General features: G+C 46.1%; 1 long non-coding RNA gene across 2 annotated transcripts in view; it reads left to right on the top strand.

The window, feature by feature from the left end:
• The first annotated feature begins 467 nt into the window (after positions 1-467).
• Positions 468-19,361, top strand: part of LOC112550612 — a 157,556-nt gene continuing 138,662 nt past the window's right edge. For both annotated transcript variants that reach the window (XR_003094544.1, XR_003094543.1), the window contains exon 1: positions 468-648. This is a non-coding gene — a long non-coding RNA (uncharacterized LOC112550612). The remainder of the gene's footprint in view (positions 649-19,361) is intronic.

Here is a 19,361-nt window from a genome sequence, read left to right as displayed (position 1 = left end):
CAGAGCTTGGAAGTGACTGGTGTGTAGGCAGGCATGAAAAAAAAAAATCTCCGGCATTACTTTTATTGTCAGTCTGCCTGTCAAACTGCCTTTTGGATAGGGACAGCAGGTTGGTAAATAAACCAGCGTTCACTTCTGCATGTGTGAACACTTCTTTGGGAATTTTATTCTTAATGCAAGCACTGAGCTTTAAGTACACAGAGTTATGGAGTATATGCAGAAGTGTAGCTAGCTGCCTCTGGGCAAAAAATAAAAGAAATAGTTAATGATTTACACAGCTAGCATGCTATCTCCCTCCCATATGGACTAGAAGCATTGCTAGCTAACCATGACACAGCTATTTTGTTCACTTAATTTTCTAATTAGCACAAGCCCACCCATTAGCACATATTGGGTTCCTTTCACTGCTCAAACCTAGTTCCCCCCAGCTTGGGGAGGGGCAGTTGGCATTCAGCAGCTGGGTTGCTTGAAACAAGGTGGAGTGTAACAGGTGGTGTCAGAGAGCTAGTTAAATGCTGAGTGTGCTTTTTCTGTTCACTCTCAAGTTGAGAGAGAAAGCAACCAAAATGAGTACAAAATCTTTTTACTTTTACTAGTCATTAGAGGTACTGAAAGTCTATCCTTAGTGTTCCTTCTGACCAGGATGAGGTGAGTTAAAGCAGCAACAAAGTAAGAAATGTTCAAGTCTGTATAGTTTCTGATGGGAATGCGCTTGAGTTTATGGAGGGAAGAGGTTTTGCTAACATTGCATGGTCAGATGCTTAGCTGGTTTGCATAGCATTGCTCTTAAACTGCGAGAGTGCTGAGAATCACTTCCTCATTAGGTTGTGCACAACTACAGAATTACAGTGTCCAAGGGAAGGTTAGGGCAAAACCCACAGGTTTTAGTATTGTTGCATTACTTTGTCTATATAGCAAATATTTTCTCTGATATGTTATGAAACTGTTGGCAGAGCATTAATGGTTATCCAAATACTAGCTTGGCTTAAGTGGAGAATAAGCTGTTATTATTTTATGTTCTTGGAGCTCCTGTGCTTTTAATTTGGTAGACAGCAAATGCATCCTTGCAAATACTTTGCCTCTCAAGCTGAGCTGCAAAGCAAAGGAAAAATGCCATTCCTTTTTGCATTTCTTGTTTATGATGGATAAATGGCAACTTGGAGGTTTTATTTAAAAAAAAAATGGGTTTATCTTTTTTTCTGCTTGTGTTGGAACCGTACAAATAAGTTTCTCTAGTCTTTTGCTGGATGAGTGTATTAGCAGGGTTATGATAGACTGAAGTCAGAGTAGGGAAGAGGTGAGGGACACACTTTAGTCCGCTGTTCAGAAGTTGCTTTTACTTAACCTGTTTATCTACCTCTGAATTACTATGTCATCCTTTACTATAGTTCCTGAATACATCATTACCTCCCTTTTTCCTGTGAGGAGTTTCAGTTAGGGAGGGTATTATAGAGCTCTATTTCAGAAGTGCCCGAGCATTTTGATCTCCAGGTGTAGATGTTTAACACCTCAAAATAGCTGGCCCTATGCAGTTTGTTCAAGGTCACACAGTAAGGTTGTGGCTTAGTCACCACTTTAAGCCTGCTATGTCACCTGAGTCCCAGTCCAGCACCTCCAAACACCCCTTCCCCGGGAAGTCATTGGCATATAAAACTTTCTTTTGAAAAGATTTATCTTCTTGCTAGGATGTTTTTACTCCAGTTCTGTAGTGGATCCACCAGTAAAGTCAGGAAAAAAAAAGATGACTGCACAGTTCGAGTATAAAACCATGGATGAAGCACCTGTTCTCTCCTATGTCTGGAAATATGCTAAGAGCCTGTCTCCCTGTGATGTTTCTCTCTTGCATAGGATACTGAGTGAAATATTTTCCCCCCACTTCTGCATTTCAGCCACGGCAGCTGTTCTGCCAGCAGATTTTGCCGCTATTGTTTTAAGAGATGTGAACACCATTTAAAAAAAAAACCAAAACCCACCAGGTTAAAATGGACCATAAATATATTCTAGAGTTTGTATGCAGGGAATGGGCTACCCACTGTACATGGGCTCAGCTGGGAGCCTTTGTCACAGGTACTGGTTTTATATGTGGTTACTCAGCATGGTGTGGAATTTGAATTCTTCTCTTAACACAGCAGTGGACAATCTCTCTCGCTCTCATTTTTACTTCAGGCTGTTTTTCACAGGCGGAATGGCACTGCTGGAAACTAATCAACGTAATGTTTTACACTTCACAGAGGTCTATTAGTAATCATTGCTACAATCTCTAGCACCAAATAGGGACAATGTATTCCTAAACTCCATCCTACGTTGGATTGCATTTTTTAGCCATAGGAAAACATAATTATCTCGGCCTCTCTGTGCAATGTCCATTTTGTTGTTTGTTTGTTCCTTCCCGGATGCTGTTGCTGGCAGTCAGACGTGAAAATGCCGTGATGGGTATTAAAAAGTACCAGTGGCAGTAGTAAAATGCAAGTCGCTAACTCCAATATGGCTCCTGTTATCTTAGCATCTGAGCTCTGCAGAGTCTTTTCATAGTACCCTGGCATGGCAAGAAAGTACAAATATCCTGGGGTTGGGTTTTTTTGTGCAAGACACCGAGACATTTTAGGCTTTGTTTTCACTGCTACAAAGGATTTTTACTCCAGAATAACTGATGCGTGCTAACTAGTTTGCTGTGAAATCCTAGTGGAGAAAAGGCACTGTAATTGCACTGTGAGGTCAGTCATGGCAGGGGGTATAATATAGAGCTTGCCTAGCTACCTACTGGGAAAACTTGTTTCTATAGAAATTTGTAGGAGAATAACTATTGTGCATTAGCAATCTTGCAGAAGCAGTGAAAATACAGCCTAAGTGATCTTCCTATAGGAAGTGGGAGTAAGAATTTAAATCTAGTTGCCCTAAATCCAAAATTAGTGTCCTACTAATCACTGGCCTATCCTTTCCACTCTCTAAAGAATGGGTCTATTTTATAGTCCTTACACTTACCTGAGGCTTATGGTAAACTCCATCCCTGCTTGGACAAAATATCACGGGTTAAGTGTGTGTTTGTGTGAGAGAGAGAGAGTAAGCACATTTGGGGTGGGAGATGAAATTCTGGTTGACCAGAAGAAGACAGCAGGTGATGCCCTCCATCCAGGGTATGACAATGCTAAGATGTGCCGATTTCCCCCAGACTCGCCCCATAGTTTTCACTCGGCTGCTTGTCCTGCACGTCATGGGTGCGTACAGACGTTCAGAGAGAGGGGCCGAGGCTAAAGTTGGTTCCTTTTTCAAAGCTAATCTTTAGACAATAAACGGTTATTAGCAATGAATTAGATGTGCTAAAGAGTTGCAAGTTCATCAAAAATATATTTACTCATAAAAAAAAAAAAAAAAAAAAAATGTAAAATAATATCATGTATCAATGCATAGCCCTGAATGAGGAGCTGGGATTATGGGACAAAACCTTTTTTTCAAGTCACCCCAAACCACACATCTCTGCCACTGGGAGACTCTCCTGAAGAAGCCTGGGCAGGGCAGTGCCTGACCCAAAGCTTGGTTTTTAGTGCCAACTAATAGCCCCGTAGGCCTGTATGTTGCTATGAATAAGGAGATACATTTGGGATGGGATTATTGGGCAAAATCCTATACGGGTCACCCCAGACCTGCCTTATTGCCTCATCCCTGCTACGAGGAGACTCCTGAAGAAGTCTTGGTAGGTTGTTGCCTAACCTGAAGCTCAGTTTTGTGTGCCAGCCTGCCAACTGATGGCCCCTCAGACCTGTGTGCTATTTACATAACACTGAATGAGGAGCCGAGTTTGGGCTGGGATTATGAAGCAAAATCTTCTATCTCCCCCAAAAATGTCTCCACTACTAGTGGACTCTCCCAAAAAAGACTGGGCAGGCTCCTGCCCAATCTGAAGCTTGGCTTTTGCATGCTAGCCTGCCAACTCATGCCCTCACAGATCTGCATGCTAAATGCATTGCCATGAAAAAAATTAGTTGATCTTGGGCTGGGATTATGGATGAAAAGCCTTTTCAGATCACCTGAAACGACACCTCATGACCCTGGTCTGACCTAAAGTTTGGCTTTCATGCGCCAGCCTGCTAACTGACACCCCTCCACCCAAGCTGATGCTATGTGCAAAGCCCCCAAAAGGAGCTGAGTTTGGCCCTGGATTATCAGGCAAAATCCTTTTCAGATCACCCCAAACTGCATGTCTCCTCCATGAGAGGACTCTTGAAGAATTCAAGGCAGGGCAGTATCTGATCCAAAGCTCAGTTTTCGTACCAGCCTGGCTACTATGTAGTACTGCCTGCTCCCAATAAGAAGCTGAGTTGGATCACCCCAAAACACACATCATTGCCTCTTGAAGAAGTCTGAGCTGGTCCCTGCCTGACCCAGAACTTGGTTTTTGAGTAGCAGCCACCCACTGTGTGCTAAGTATATTGCCCTGTATAAGGATCTGGGTATTTTGGATGGGATTATAAAGCAAAATCCTTTTCAGATCAGATCAGATCATTCCAAACCACATATCTGTGCCACCAGGAGACTCTCCTAAAGATGTCTGGGCAGTTCCCTCTCTGATCCACAGCACGGTTTTCATATACCAGCCTACCACCTCACAGCCCTACAGGCGTGTGCGATAAATACATCGCCAGAAATAAGGAGCTGAGTTTTAATGGGGATTATTGGGCAAAGCCCACTTCGGGTCATCCCAAACCACATGTCTCCACTATCAGGGGACTCTCCTGGAGAAGTCTGGGTGGAGTTTTTGCCAAAAACCCAAAGCTCAGTTTTTGCATGCCATGCTGCCAACTAACACCTGCTCTTAGGATGGGATTGTGGGGCAAAACCCATTTTGGATCACCCCAAAACACGTCTCCACCAATGACAGTCTCCTGAAGAAGACTGGGCAGGTCCCTGCTTGACCTGAAGCTTGGTGTTTGAGTTTCAGCCTGCCGGTTGACACCCACCCTGTAAGGCTTGTGTTGCTGGTGGGCTAGGTGCTGGGCGGCAGTAAGACTATAGGGCTTTTACACCACCTTAAGCCCCCACCCAGAAACTTGGTAAAGTAAGTTTGAACAGGATATTTTAATGTGAGCAAACCTGAACAAACCTTAGGCAAATAGTTAACTATTAACCTTTAACTGTAGCTCAAAACTAATCACAGTCACTGTCACAGCAGACCAACCTAGGGAGCTACCACCCAGCCCAGTCACTTAGGAAGATAGTCTCACCCAGGGCTGCCATTCAGGGGCTCTGCCACCTGTGCCATTTTAGTAGTAAGTGCTGGGTAGGGAGACCCATGGTGGAGGCCCTGTTGCTCCCCGCTGCCCTTCTCCTAGGGCTCTACCACCTATGCCAGCCAAAGTAGCAAGGGCTGGATAGGGAAGCCCACACAGGTGTTGGGGTTAGGTGTTACTCTGATGCTGGGGAGCAGTGCTAGAGATGCCACCTCCAGGGGTCTCTACCACTCTGCTGCGGGGGTCTCCATCGCTCCACTGTGGGTCCCCGCTGCCCTTTCAGGCTGCCTCACTATGAGCAGAAAACCTACTTGAATGACTTGGGACGTCATTGCATTATTGGCTTCTTGGTTCATGAAACATGTTAAAAATTACAGTATGGCTTTTTGTCTTTGGTTTTTCTTATTAAAGATGCAACAGTCTTTTCGGACAGAAATATAGGCCAATATGAGGATTTTTGGATAAGCACCTGTCATGTCTTTTCACTGTGAATGTGTGAAGTTATTTGTTTAGATTTTTTTTGTGTACCGTCTTATTTATTTGTTCTTAATTAAGGTAAAATAAAGCATGTTTATTTAAATTGCTTTCCGACAGGAAATATTGCATTATAAATTTCCTGTCCTTTTTTTTTCTCATGGAAACATATGGTTTGTATATAAACCCACACTGGTTTTTCCAAATGTAACTTACTTATTACCATATTTACTCCGATCCAAGATGAGTTTTTTTTTCCCTCATTCAACATGGGGAAAACATGTCTCCTCTTGAATCTGAGTACTGACGCTAGGTCCAGAATCAGGCAGTCGTACAGATCAGGGGTCAGGTGGAAGATGGGGCGGCAGCTTGCATGAGAATCGGGAAGCAGCACGTGAGGATGGCGGGGAGGGGGGCAGGAATGGGGCAGCAACACCCATGTGCTCATGATTAGGCAGGGGATCAGGAAGCAGCATGTGTTGGGGGATTGGGCAACAGCACACACAAGGGGATTGGGAAGTAGTACGTGTCATGCCTTGGAGCAGCAGTGCACATGGGGAAGCAGCAGATGTTGGGGATGGGGCAGTGGCAGGGGTAGATGGCAGCACAAAATAGGGATCAGGTGGAAGTAAGGGTTGGGAATGGGGGGGTAGGTGGATGGCGGTCAGTGGTGGGTTGTGGATCGGGGGACAAAGTTGTTAACTGTATACAATGTATTAAATTATAATATACATAAACATAAAACTAAATATCATATATTTACACAGAGAACACTAACCAATAACCAAGGTCAAACCCTAAATAACACTATTTACAACATCACAATACAACATTTCAATTATAAAATTTAAGGTGCAAACATGAACAATCTTAATAATATCTATTCCTTAATATAATCCCTGACCCAGGACAAGAAATGGTCCTCCTTCCAATGGGGTCCCTTGGGGGGGTGGTGTCCAGCAAGCACCAGGGGCCCCTCCCCTTAGGACCTTGACTAGGCAGGGGGCTGCTCACCCAGCCCCTTCTCTGGGTTTGCCCGCCCCAAATATCTTTCCCCTGTGGGACCCAAGGGCCCAATGACTCGCGCTCCCTCAGGTGGCAGTGGTCAGGGCACAGCTCAATGGGGTCTCCTCTGCTGGAGCACCTCTCCAGGCCTCTCCTGCACTGCTGGGCTTCTCTCCACCCTGTGCCCTGCTCTGGGCACCGGGGGTTCAGCTCCTCTACCACTGCTGCTGGCTCCTCGGTGCTGGGCCTTACGCCGCAGCACTACTATTTCCCCATGCTCTGTCTACACTTCACAGAGGTCTATTAGTAATCATTGCTACAATCTCTAGCACCAAATAGGGACAATGTATTCCTAAACTCCATCCTACGTTGGATTGCATTTTTTAGCCATAGGAAAACATAATTATCTCGGCCTCTCTGTGCAATGTCCATTTTGTTGTTTGTTTGTTCCTTCCCGGATGCTGTTGCTGGCAGTCAGACGTGAAAATGCCGTGATGGGTATTAAAAAGTACCAGTGGCAGTAGTAAAATGCAAGTCGCTAACTCCAATATGGCTCCTGTTATCTTAGCATCTGAGCTCTGCAGAGTCTTTTCATAGTACCCTGGCATGGCAAGAAAGTACAAATATCCTGGGGTTGGGTTTTTTTGTGCAAGACACCGAGACATTTTAGGCTTTGTTTTCACTGCTACAAAGGATTTTTACTCCAGAATAACTGATGCGTGCTAACTAGTTTGCTGTGAAATCCTAGTGGAGAAAAGGCACTGTAATTGCACTGTGAGGTCAGTCATGGCAGGGGGTATAATATAGAGCTTGCCTAGCTACCTACTGGGAAAACTTGTTTCTATAGAAATTTGTAGGAGAATAACTATTGTGCATTAGCAATCTTGCAGAAGCAGTGAAAATACAGCCTAAGTGATCTTCCTATAGGAAGTGGGAGTAAGAATTTAAATCTAGTTGCCCTAAATCCAAAATTATTGTCCTACTAATCACTGGCCTATCCTTTCCACTCTCTAAAGAATGGGTCTATTTTATAGTCCTTACACTTACCTGAGGCTTATGGTAAACTCCATCCCTGCTTGGACAAAATATCACGGGTTAAGTGTGTGTTTGTGTGAGAGAGAGAGAGTAAGCACATTTGGGGTGGGAGATGAAATTCTGGTTGACCAGAAGAAGACAGCAGGTGATGCCCTCCATCCAGGGTATGACAATGCTAAGATGTGCCGATTTCCCCCAGACTCGCCCCATAGTTTTCACTCGGCTGCTTGTCCTGCACGTCATGGGTGCGTACAGACGTTCAGAGAGAGGGGCCGAGGCTAAAGTTGGTTCCTTTTTCAAAGCTAATCTTTAGACAATAAACGGTTATTAGCAATGAATTAGATGTGCTAAAGAGTTGCAAGTTCATCAAAAATATATTTACTCATAAAAAAAAAAAAAAAAAAAAAATGTAAAATAATATCATGTATCAATGCATAGCCCTGAATGAGGAGCTGGGATTATGGGACAAAACCTTTTTTTCAAGTCACCCCAAACCACACATCTCTGCCACTGGGAGACTCTCCTGAAGAAGCCTGGGCAGGGCAGTGCCTGACCCAAAGCTTGGTTTTTAGTGCCAACTAATAGCCCCGTAGGCCTGTATGTTGCTATGAATAAGGAGATACATTTGGGATGGGATTATTGGGCAAAATCCTATACGGGTCACCCCAGACCTGCCTTATTGCCTCATCCCTGCTACGAGGAGACTCCTGAAGAAGTCTTGGTAGGTTGTTGCCTAACCTGAAGCTCAGTTTTGTGTGCCAGCCTGCCAACTGATGGCCCCTCAGACCTGTGTGCTATTTACATAACACTGAATGAGGAGCCGAGTTTGGGCTGGGATTATGAAGCAAAATCTTCTATCTCCCCCAAAAATGTCTCCACTACTAGTGGACTCTCCCAAAAAAGACTGGGCAGGCTCCTGCCCAATCTGAAGCTTGGCTTTTGCATGCTAGCCTGCCAACTCATGCCCTCACAGATCTGCATGCTAAATGCATTGCCATGAAAAAAATTAGTTGATCTTGGGCTGGGATTATGGATGAAAAGCCTTTTCAGATCACCTGAAACGACACCTCATGACCCTGGTCTGACCTAAAGTTTGGCTTTCATGCGCCAGCCTGCTAACTGACACCCCTCCACCCAAGCTGATGCTATGTGCAAAGCCCCCAAAAGGAGCTGAGTTTGGCCCTGGATTATCAGGCAAAATCCTTTTCAGATCACCCCAAACTGCATGTCTCCTCCATGAGAGGACTCTTGAAGAATTCAAGGCAGGGCAGTATCTGATCCAAAGCTCAGTTTTCGTACCAGCCTGGCTACTATGTAGTACTGCCTGCTCCCAATAAGAAGCTGAGTTGGATCACCCCAAAACACACATCATTGCCTCTTGAAGAAGTCTGAGCTGGTCCCTGCCTGACCCAGAACTTGGTTTTTGAGTAGCAGCCACCCACTGTGTGCTAAGTATATTGCCCTGTATAAGGATCTGGGTATTTTGGATGGGATTATAAAGCAAAATCCTTTTCAGATCAGATCAGATCATTCCAAACCACATATCTGTGCCACCAGGAGACTCTCCTAAAGATGTCTGGGCAGTTCCCTCTCTGATCCACAGCACGGTTTTCATATACCAGCCTACCACCTCACAGCCCTACAGGCGTGTGCGATAAATACATCGCCAGAAATAAGGAGCTGAGTTTTAATGGGGATTATTGGGCAAAGCCCACTTCGGGTCATCCCAAACCACATGTCTCCACTATCAGGGGACTCTCCTGGAGAAGTCTGGGTGGAGTTTTTGCCAAAAACCCAAAGCTCAGTTTTTGCATGCCATGCTGCCAACTAACACCTGCTCTTAGGATGGGATTGTGGGGCAAAACCCATTTTGGATCACCCCAAAACACGTCTCCACCAATGACAGTCTCCTGAAGAAGACTGGGCAGGTCCCTGCTTGACCTGAAGCTTGGTGTTTGAGTTTCAGCCTGCCGGTTGACACCCACCCTGTAAGGCTTGTGTTGCTGGTGGGCTAGGTGCTGGGCGGCAGTAAGACTATAGGGCTTTTACACCACCTTAAGCCCCCACCCAGAAACTTGGTAAAGTAAGTTTGAACAGGATATTTTAATGTGAGCAAACCTGAACAAACCTTAGGCAAATAGTTAACTATTAACCTTTAACTGTAGCTCAAAACTAATCACAGTCACTGTCACAGCAGACCAACCTAGGGAGCTACCACCCAGCCCAGTCACTTAGGAAGATAGTCTCACCCAGGGCTGCCATTCAGGGGCTCTGCCACCTGTGCCATTTTAGTAGTAAGTGCTGGGTAGGGAGACCCATGGTGGAGGCCCTGTTGCTCCCCGCTGCCCTTCTCCTAGGGCTCTACCACCTATGCCAGCCAAAGTAGCAAGGGCTGGATAGGGAAGCCCACACAGGTGTTGGGGTTAGGTGTTACTCTGATGCTGGGGAGCAGTGCTAGAGATGCCACCTCCAGGGGTCTCTACCACTCTGCTGCGGGGGTCTCCATCGCTCCACTGTGGGTCCCCGCTGCCCTTTCAGGCTGCCTCACTATGAGCAGAAAACCTACTTGAATGACTTGGGACGTCATTGCATTATTGGCTTCTTGGTTCATGAAACATGTTAAAAATTACAGTATGGCTTTTTGTCTTTGGTTTTTCTTATTAAAGATGCAACAGTCTTTTCGGACAGAAATATAGGCCAATATGAGGATTTTTGGATAAGCACCTGTCATGTCTTTTCACTGTGAATGTGTGAAGTTATTTGTTTAGATTTTTTTTGTGTACCGTCTTATTTATTTGTTCTTAATTAAGGTAAAATAAAGCATGTTTATTTAAATTGCTTTCCGACAGGAAATATTGCATTATAAATTTCCTGTCCTTTTTTTTTCTCATGGAAACATATGGTTTGTATATAAACCCACACTGGTTTTTCCAAATGTAACTTACTTATTACCATATTTACTCCGATCCAAGATGAGTTTTTTTTTCCCTCATTCAACATGGGGAAAACATGTCTCCTCTTGAATCTGAGTACTGACGCTAGGTCCAGAATCAGGCAGTCGTACAGATCAGGGGTCAGGTGGAAGATGGGGCGGCAGCTTGCATGAGAATCGGGAAGCAGCACGTGAGGATGGCGGGGAGGGGGGCAGGAATGGGGCAGCAACACCCATGTGCTCATGATTAGGCAGGGGATCAGGAAGCAGCATGTGTTGGGGGATTGGGCAACAGCACACACAAGGGGATTGGGAAGTAGTACGTGTCATGCCTTGGAGCAGCAGTGCACATGGGGAAGCAGCAGATGTTGGGGATGGGGCAGTGGCAGGGGTAGATGGCAGCACAAAATAGGGATCAGGTGGAAGTAAGGGTTGGGAATGGGGGGGTAGGTGGATGGCGGTCAGTGGTGGGTTGTGGATCGGGGGACAAAGTTGTTAACTGTATACAATGTATTAAATTATAATATACATAAACATAAAACTAAATATCATATATTTACACAGAGAACACTAACCAATAACCAAGGTCAAACCCTAAATAACACTATTTACAACATCACAATACAACATTTCAATTATAAAATTTAAGGTGCAAACATGAACAATCTTAATAATATCTATTCCTTAATATAATCCCTGACCCAGGACAAGAAATGGTCCTCCTTCCAATGGGGTCCCTTGGGGGGGTGGTGTCCAGCAAGCACCAGGGGCCCCTCCCCTTAGGACCTTGACTAGGCAGGGGGCTGCTCACCCAGCCCCTTCTCTGGGTTTAGGCCCTGTACTGGGCCGGGTGGGGGGGGGGTTGCTCACCCAGCCTCCTCTCTGGGTTTGCCCGCCCCAAATATCTTTCCCCTGTGGGACCCAAGGGCCCAATGACTCGCGCTCCCTCAGGTGGCAGTGGTCAGGGCACAGCTCAATGGGGTCTCCTCTGCTGGAGCACCTCTCCAGGCCTCTCCTGCACTGCTGGGCTTCTCTCCACCCTGTGCCCTGCTCTGGGCACCGGGGGTTCAGCTCCTCTACCACTGCTGCTGGCTCCTCGGTGCTGGGCCTTACGCCGCAGCACTACTATTTCCCCATGCTCTGTCTCGGCACTGAGGGCTCTCTTAGCACAGGCCAGGCCCTTCAGGCTCCGGCCAGCCATCCTCACACCGGGTGGCTAACCCAAGCAGCTTCTGCTGCTCTCTGGCTCCCAAGGTTTGGGCCCATGTGCCGCCCTCTGCACCGTGGAACCTGACCGCTTGCTGGGAGATGGGTCTGCAGTAAGGCAGCTCAGGCCTCAAGGCCCTGTTAGGGTTGCAGGCTCAAGCCATTGCTTGCAGCTCCGAAAGCCTGGGCTCCGTGCGCTGAACTGTGCACCGTGATGTGCCCAAGCAGTCTCACAGTGCTCCCAGGGCTGGGTCTCCACACACCATCCCTGTGCGCCAGCAATATTGCACCACTCCCAAGGCTGCTCCTCCAGTGGCAGCTTCAGGAGCTTTGGGCCTATTGCCCACTGGGGGAGAGCTCCCCAGCTTTTCTCAGCTTCACTCTTCTTGAGTCCCTCACTGCATCTGCCCCTCGTGCTGGGCACGCCGCTCCTTTTATACGCTCCAGGGCTCCGCCCCGAAGTCTTCTGGACCTGACAGTCTGCAGTCTTCAATCAGGTCCAGGTGAGCTCTTTCCCCCCTCCCTTCAGGAAAGGGGCATGACTTTATTTCTCCTGCTGCCTCCTGATTGGTGGATGGGCTCCACCAATCAAAACAGCAGGATCTCAAGCCTGGGACTCAGCCCAAGCTCTAAAAGGTGAACCTGTTATGCTATTAATTGCAAAAATTAACTATCATTATCCATGCGTATTATTCTATCCAATAACATAGAAGACACTGAGAACTGAAAATCACAGTATTAGCACCAGCAGTAGTAGTAGCAGGCATCTGTCTGTCTCATGAGACAATAGAAATACACCGAGTGAGACATCAACTTGTTGAACATAGTCCTTGCTTGAAAGATAAAGCAAAACTGGAGTGACCTCACCAGGTTGCAAAAACCTGGGCAGTATCTATGGAGACACTGAGCTGCCTGCACATCAGTGTCCTCATCAGCCTTGCTGGTTTAATCGAAAGGGAAGATGGATTGCCAGCATGTTTGGAACCAGCTTGGCTGCTGGAGCAAAGGAGATCATCCTTTTGTTCATCGATCTACTCCTAGACTGGCTGCTGACCAGCGTTAAAGAGCCCAGTCTACCCTATCATGGAGTGGACTACAGTTCCACAACTGTTGCCCAGGGGTAAGACTAGCACCCTCCTTTAAGGATGAGGCTGAAGTTGGTTCCTTATTCCCAGTTCCTTATAAGGAACCAACTTCAGTCTCAGGTTAGTGGGAGGTTAGATTGCGTTAAAAATGGTCACCCAATCTAATTTAGTTAGCTCAGGTGTGGATGTTACACTAATTAGGTGGCTCTGTGTGCAAACTGTATAGAAGTTCAGGACAGTTAGATTAGTTTAAAAATGGCCAACCCAATATAAGTAAAGTGGTCCACTAAGGCAGTCTAATTTAGCTCGGGTCCAGTGATACCAATCTACTGAATTTCTTCACGGTTCCCAGGGCATCCCTGGGGCTGGGAAAGCCCAGCTGCTGGCCCCAGCCCTGGGGTTAGCTTTTCCTACTCCCTCCTTTTCACCAGGCTAATTTTAGCCCCCTCAGCCCCTTTTCCCACCCCCAGATGAACAACCCCCCCCTCCATGGACCAACCAGCCCTTTCTCCCCACCCTTTCCCCCAGCCCACGAAAAGTCCCATCCCACAAGCCGTTCCCAGTGCTGGTTTTATCAGCATTCACGGCAGTAAGTCTCAGTGGTGGGGGGAGACGGATGGGATGGTAGGTTCACTTGTGGGGGGCAATAAAAATAGCTCCTCCTGGTCTGGGGGGCTGGGGAGATAGTTTCCCAACTCTCCTCTGTGGATACTGTGAGCCCCCGTGACTCCTCCACCACTGGAGCCTGCTTTCCCCTGATACCCCCAACCTCCCTCTGTAGTCCCTCCCCATCCTGACTTGCCTTAAATCAGGTGGCTATTTTTAACATGATCTAACTCCCCCCCAAACTTCCCCAAATGTCTGTATGGAGCCCATGGGTGCATCCCCACAAGCAAGAATGGGTATTTTCCAGGGACAACTAGCACTGCTAGCTGTCCCTGGGGCAGTAATTGTTAGCTACATGCATGCTCTGGCATGTAGCAAGTTGCTCGGATGGGGTGGGGTAGGGGAGACTGGGGCCAGCACCTGGGCTGGCCCCAGCCACCTTACCTGGGGTCCTGGAGGCCTCCTAGGGCTCTAGTGGTGGCAAACTGGGCACACAGAGCCTGGCTGGCAGCTGGAGCGTGGCTCTGGCTGGCTAGGCTCTGGTTTCGGGCAGCTCATGCTGTCACCATGTATGCCCTGCTTTCTTCTGGCACAGGTTTTTTGACATCGGGATTTCATTGCTGCAAATTAGCAGCACAGCTAATGCCTCGTGTGATGCCACAAACCACATGTGCCCACTCATCCGGATACAACCCAGGCATCCTTGGAGCACAAGCAGGACAGGTCACATTAGTAATCACATTTACCTGTCCCCAGTCAGGTGGGGGCCTGTGGCTGCAGGGTTAGCAGCATTGTCTGAGCAGGCCCGTTATATATATATTCACTACTAAATGTAAAGCCCAGGGTTTGTTCCCTGCTATAAACAGCTTCTTCTACATGGAGAAAGGGATATTTAATCTGTGTTTTCACTTGTGTTGAACTTTGAATTAAATAACATTGACAGGCAGATGGGCAACATTAAGGGGCTTCCAAGCAAGATTGCTGAAAAATAAGAAGACTTTATTCCATTGCTATATCTCAGTGAAAAGGAAGGATTCATAGGTTGGAAGGGTGTTTTTTTTCCCCGGTGCTTCTCTCGGCAGTAATGAGCAGGAATCTCTGAAGAGGGTTTGAAGCCTAGACGCTTTGCTGAAAGGGTCATTAAAGTGTCACTAACTACAGCTTTGCCAAAAAAAAACCCTAAGTCAGTAATTGCCCAATATGGACATGATTCTGAAAATAAATAAATAAATAAATTACTGATGAGATTTTTTGCAAGCTGGCTTGAAGATCCATTGCATATTGTCTACTGCCATCCATGGCAGTTGTACCTGTATCCCTCCTACGCAGGTCTGCAAATCCTAGTCAGGAGTGCTTTGAAGACTGAAAACAACCCGCAGTCTCCCTCTTTTAATCTGTCTGCAGCACTTCAAAGTACTGTTCTGGTACAAGTGCAGAAGCTTTGGTAACATGGGGTAGAGAGATGGAGATAAGGGTGGATGGGGGAAGGAAGAGGGATGGGGATTGGGGAAAAAAGAGAGCGAACGTAACTTTAGTGGGGCTAAACCTCTCCTTGCTCCATTGACCTCCTTGGCAGCTGTGTTGTGAAGTGGGTCAGCAGTTTGGCCTTGGCAGCCCTCTCTGAATGGGCAGATAGATGTGTTGGTCATGGAGGACTGCTGCTGGAGGTCCTTTCTCTTATGCTGCTAAATATCACCAAAGAAATGGGAGGACTGGCGCCTTCCCTTGAAGGAGAGCTGTCCTCGGTTTCCATCCCCTGCTCTAGGCATGAAGGAACTGCAGGCAGCTTCCTCTCAGATGTTCCAGCCGGAGACCTTGACTCCAACCAAGCCTCTAAACTTACCCGCAAGATTTGCATTAAAAAAATAAATAAATTAGGAGATGTTCATATTTAATAACAGTGCATCTTGATTCTTATGAAGGCAGAAGGTTGCTGCAAAACTGAGGGTGACTGACATTTAAAAATGCCAAAGATCTTATTAATTCTTCAGTGCAAGGAATATTTCTAGAGGCCTTGCATGTGGATTTCCCCCTTGGAAGGCCAGAAGCCTTAAACAGCTGGATGCTCACAGAACCGAGCCTTGTGCACAGTGAGGGGTGGGGACTTGTAAGTCTCTCATTTTAAAATCATGTATTTGCCATTTTCTCAAAAGGCAAATGATAATGTGCGTGTGAAGGTTAAGGGACTGGTGCCACTGGGATTTGCAGATTTGCATCCTCCCACTGTAGTCAAGATGTGGCAATCCAGCTCTTTCATGCTGTCTGTCCCATTACTGACCCCTCTCTTGATTTGAGTAGAGCCCCTTCTGCAGGAATTAAAGGCTGTTCAGTCTCCCTGCTAGCTCAGCACTGTGCCATTGTTGTTCATCCGAAACAGAACGTACTAAGGCATACTTCCACCAAAATGCATTGCACGTATTCCAGGATTGCAAGCTAAATGTCTACCGAGGTCTGCAGAGTTTAAGGACTTTCCCTTTCCTCCCCGCGAAGGATTGAAGGGCCAAGCACATTAACACATCTGTTTCCCCTTCTCGCTTCCCATTCACTTGTCTGTGATAACTGGCGCTTGATAAAAAGCCATAGTGCTTGTCTGAAGAGATTGGCTTCAGCTAAGTGTCTGCCAAAAAAAAAATGTAATCCTCGTTGGTTATGTGTTGAGTCAAGACCGTGTCCTCAGTGCCCTGCACAACACTGGGTAGGCCCAGATTCTTGTCTGCAAGAGTTTATACCCCAGGGGCTAAGGTTTGCTTTTGGATGTGAATGTCCTGCTCCTGTTGACTTTCTTGTGAGCTGCATGGGCAGAGCTTGGTGCCAGGGTGGGCAACTAATCCAGTTCCAGATGGATGTTGTGTCCCCTGCTAATGGCATTCATGATGACACCTTTCTGCTGCTGGTGGTGCTGGTGAAGTTACCAGTTCATCTCAAGTAACTGAGCTTTGGGCTGTACTTGGTGGTTCAACCCCTATAGATTTTTTTCCACATCAGTGAGAAGCGATGGGGGCATTGCATATATTTATGGCATTATAAAACACAGTAGCAGCTTTATCGTGAAGTCTTTGTTTTTGTGTTGGAAAAACGTAACATATACCATCCTGTTGGAAATAAAGCTAGGCACACCCACACAACAAAACAAATGTGACTAGTGGTGAATCTCCACTGGTGGCTGTTGTATTTTTCCCCAGGTTGTGAGCCACTCTCTGACTCTACCAGCATTTGATGCAAGGGTATGTTGGTTTTCAAGCAGGGCATTAATGGAGCAGGGTTGGCAGTGTGAGCGGATGCTTTGATATGGTTGTTACGGTTGTGTTAACTATTTTGCTTTATTATGATTTTAAAAGAAGAAAGCAGAAGTTTTCTACTTCTGCTGCTCACCAGAAGCTGGCTGTACTGAAAAAGGGAATGGGTGAGATCATAATTGTACAAGAGACTGTAGGTGGATTAATTTGGGTGATAGCAAGCCAACTGCAAAGAACCTGTTTAAAGACTCAGTGAATATATAGGCCACTTATGGTGTATTGAGACCTCTGTTGGCTTCCTTTATGAAGGGTTGAAGAGATTCAGGGCAGAAGGTCAGCGCAAAGCCTGTGCATCACTTGGGCTTTGCTTTGACTGCTTGCGTTCCTGGATTTTAGTTTATATTCGTCTCTGCAGGGGGAAAATTTCTCTTTTGGCTTAATTTTGGCCCTAGTCACTTAGAATGAATCCCATTTCATTTTAAACCAATGTAGGGGAATGATATCATTCTTTCTAGTGATGCCAACTGTGACAAGCTTCATTCTATGGAAAAATAAAGAAGTAAATTCTTGATGCATGGAAAAGCATCTTGAAAACGGTCCTGAATTCATCTCTTTAAACTGTTGGTGGCGGTTTCTAGGAGTCACTCATCACCCTTTAATAATGATTTCCCATCTCTTACTGAGATCTACTGGTTCTCTCGCAGATATTAATTTATAACGTTTAACAATTACATTATGCACAACACGCTGTATGTGAACTGAATGGTTCACTGAACTAAGCAAATGCAGATGAGATTGGACCAAAAAGATATAGTGAAAAGACTGAACTCTAATGAAATAAGGGTATCACAGGTCAAGTGTTGCTTGTATGCTGACATTGCAGTAAATATATTGGTGTAAGTTAGCCAGACACAATAGACTTTTCTTCTTGGGCAGATATCAGAAAACATGCACTCAGTGAACCAGAAAACTGCAAAATTGTATAATAAAATTAATCCTAAACTATGAATAGCAAAAATGCCAGACTTATTTTGCATCTAGTTTTTCACACCAGCAAATATCAATTTATCATTAAATTCTGTTGTCATCATATGAGCACTTGCTGGGTTGGACTGAATATAGTTTTATATCGGTGCATGTTTTGTTAATAAATATCAAATTAGCATAAAGGAATCAGATAGCCTATTTTAAAACCAGGTTTAAAAACACAGTTACATGAAATTTATGCTTGGATATCTTTTTCAAGTGTATATCATTCTTTCATTGAGTATTTGAATTGCCACCCATAAATATATTGGTGTGATCTGGCAGTCCCTGGCTCATGCAGGTGTTCCCTTGGACTGCTTCTGTCCAAGGGGTGGGTGCAACCCTCCCAAGCAGTATGCATGACTTGTCTCCTCTAGGACCACTTCAGGGGGGAGGTGAATCAGTCACAACTAACTCCCAACTCTGTGGTCTTGAGAGTCCCACTTTGAGTTTTAGAGGATCCCTATTCAGTGATGGAGAAGATGAAACTTCAGAACCTCCAAGATTCGTCTAGACTTTGAATTAGAGTTATAATAGGAATTTTTCTCAGTGCTGTTTATTGTCCTGAATCACTCTTGATGTTCTCTTTTGTCCTCTAGTTCTCCTAAAACTGTGGCATCTTGCACTCTGTGGAAGGTGGGGTACCTTGTTACTTTGGCTTGTAGAACTAATTATCAGTTGGACTTTAACTATTGCCAATCCTTGCCAGTATTAGTGGTATATCCAATGGCATATCTAACCTATCTGAGTCGGTTCCTCCTGTTAAGCACTGGCTGTCACACAATCTGCTTGGCTTCTCTTTCAGTCCTTGGGGTACAGAGTGGTGGATGGATACTTTTGCATTTTATGTTGCTGAGAATTGTTAACTACTGCGATGGCGGCCTTTTGAAAATCAGTTACTGGTCACTTGACTTATAGTAGTAGCTAGGGTCAGGAGGGACCTGAACAGATCATCTAGCCTGACCCCTTGCCACAGGCAGGAATGAATGCTGGGTTCACAAGACCCCAGACAGGTGATTGTCCAACCTCCTCTTGAATTTGCCCAAGGTAGGAGTGAGGACCACTTCCCTGGGAAGTTGGTTCCAGATTCTGGCCACCCTAACTGTAAAATATTGCCCCCTGAGCTCTAACCTAAACCTATTCTCCATCAGCTTATGACCACTGTTCCTCATCACCCCAGGTGGTGCTGGGGAGAAAAGGGCTCTGCCTATTTGCTGTTGATCTCCCCTGATGAGTTTGTAGGCAGCCACCAGGTCCCCCCTCAGCCTCCTCTTGCTGAGGCTGAACAGGTTCAGGTCCCTCAGTGTCTCCTCGTAGGGCCTGTCCTGCTGCCCTCTCACCAAGCGGGTGGCCCTCCTTTGATCCCTCTCCAGGCTGGCCACATCCTTTTTAAAGTGCGGCGCCCAGAACTGGATGCAGTAGTCCAACTGCGGCCTGACCAAAGTCGCATAGAGGGGGAGTATCATCTCTCTGGACCGGCTTGAGATGCATCTTTCGATGCATGACAAGGTATGGCTGGCCTTGCTGGCTG

Source organism: Alligator sinensis, unplaced genomic scaffold (assembly GCF_000455745.1).
Source record: "Alligator sinensis unplaced genomic scaffold, ASM45574v1 scaffold941_1, whole genome shotgun sequence".
NCBI lineage: Eukaryota > Metazoa > Chordata > Crocodylia > Alligatoridae > Alligator > Alligator sinensis.
The sequence above is the reverse complement of the archived record's forward strand: the minus strand, read 5'-3'. Positions and strand labels throughout refer to the sequence as shown.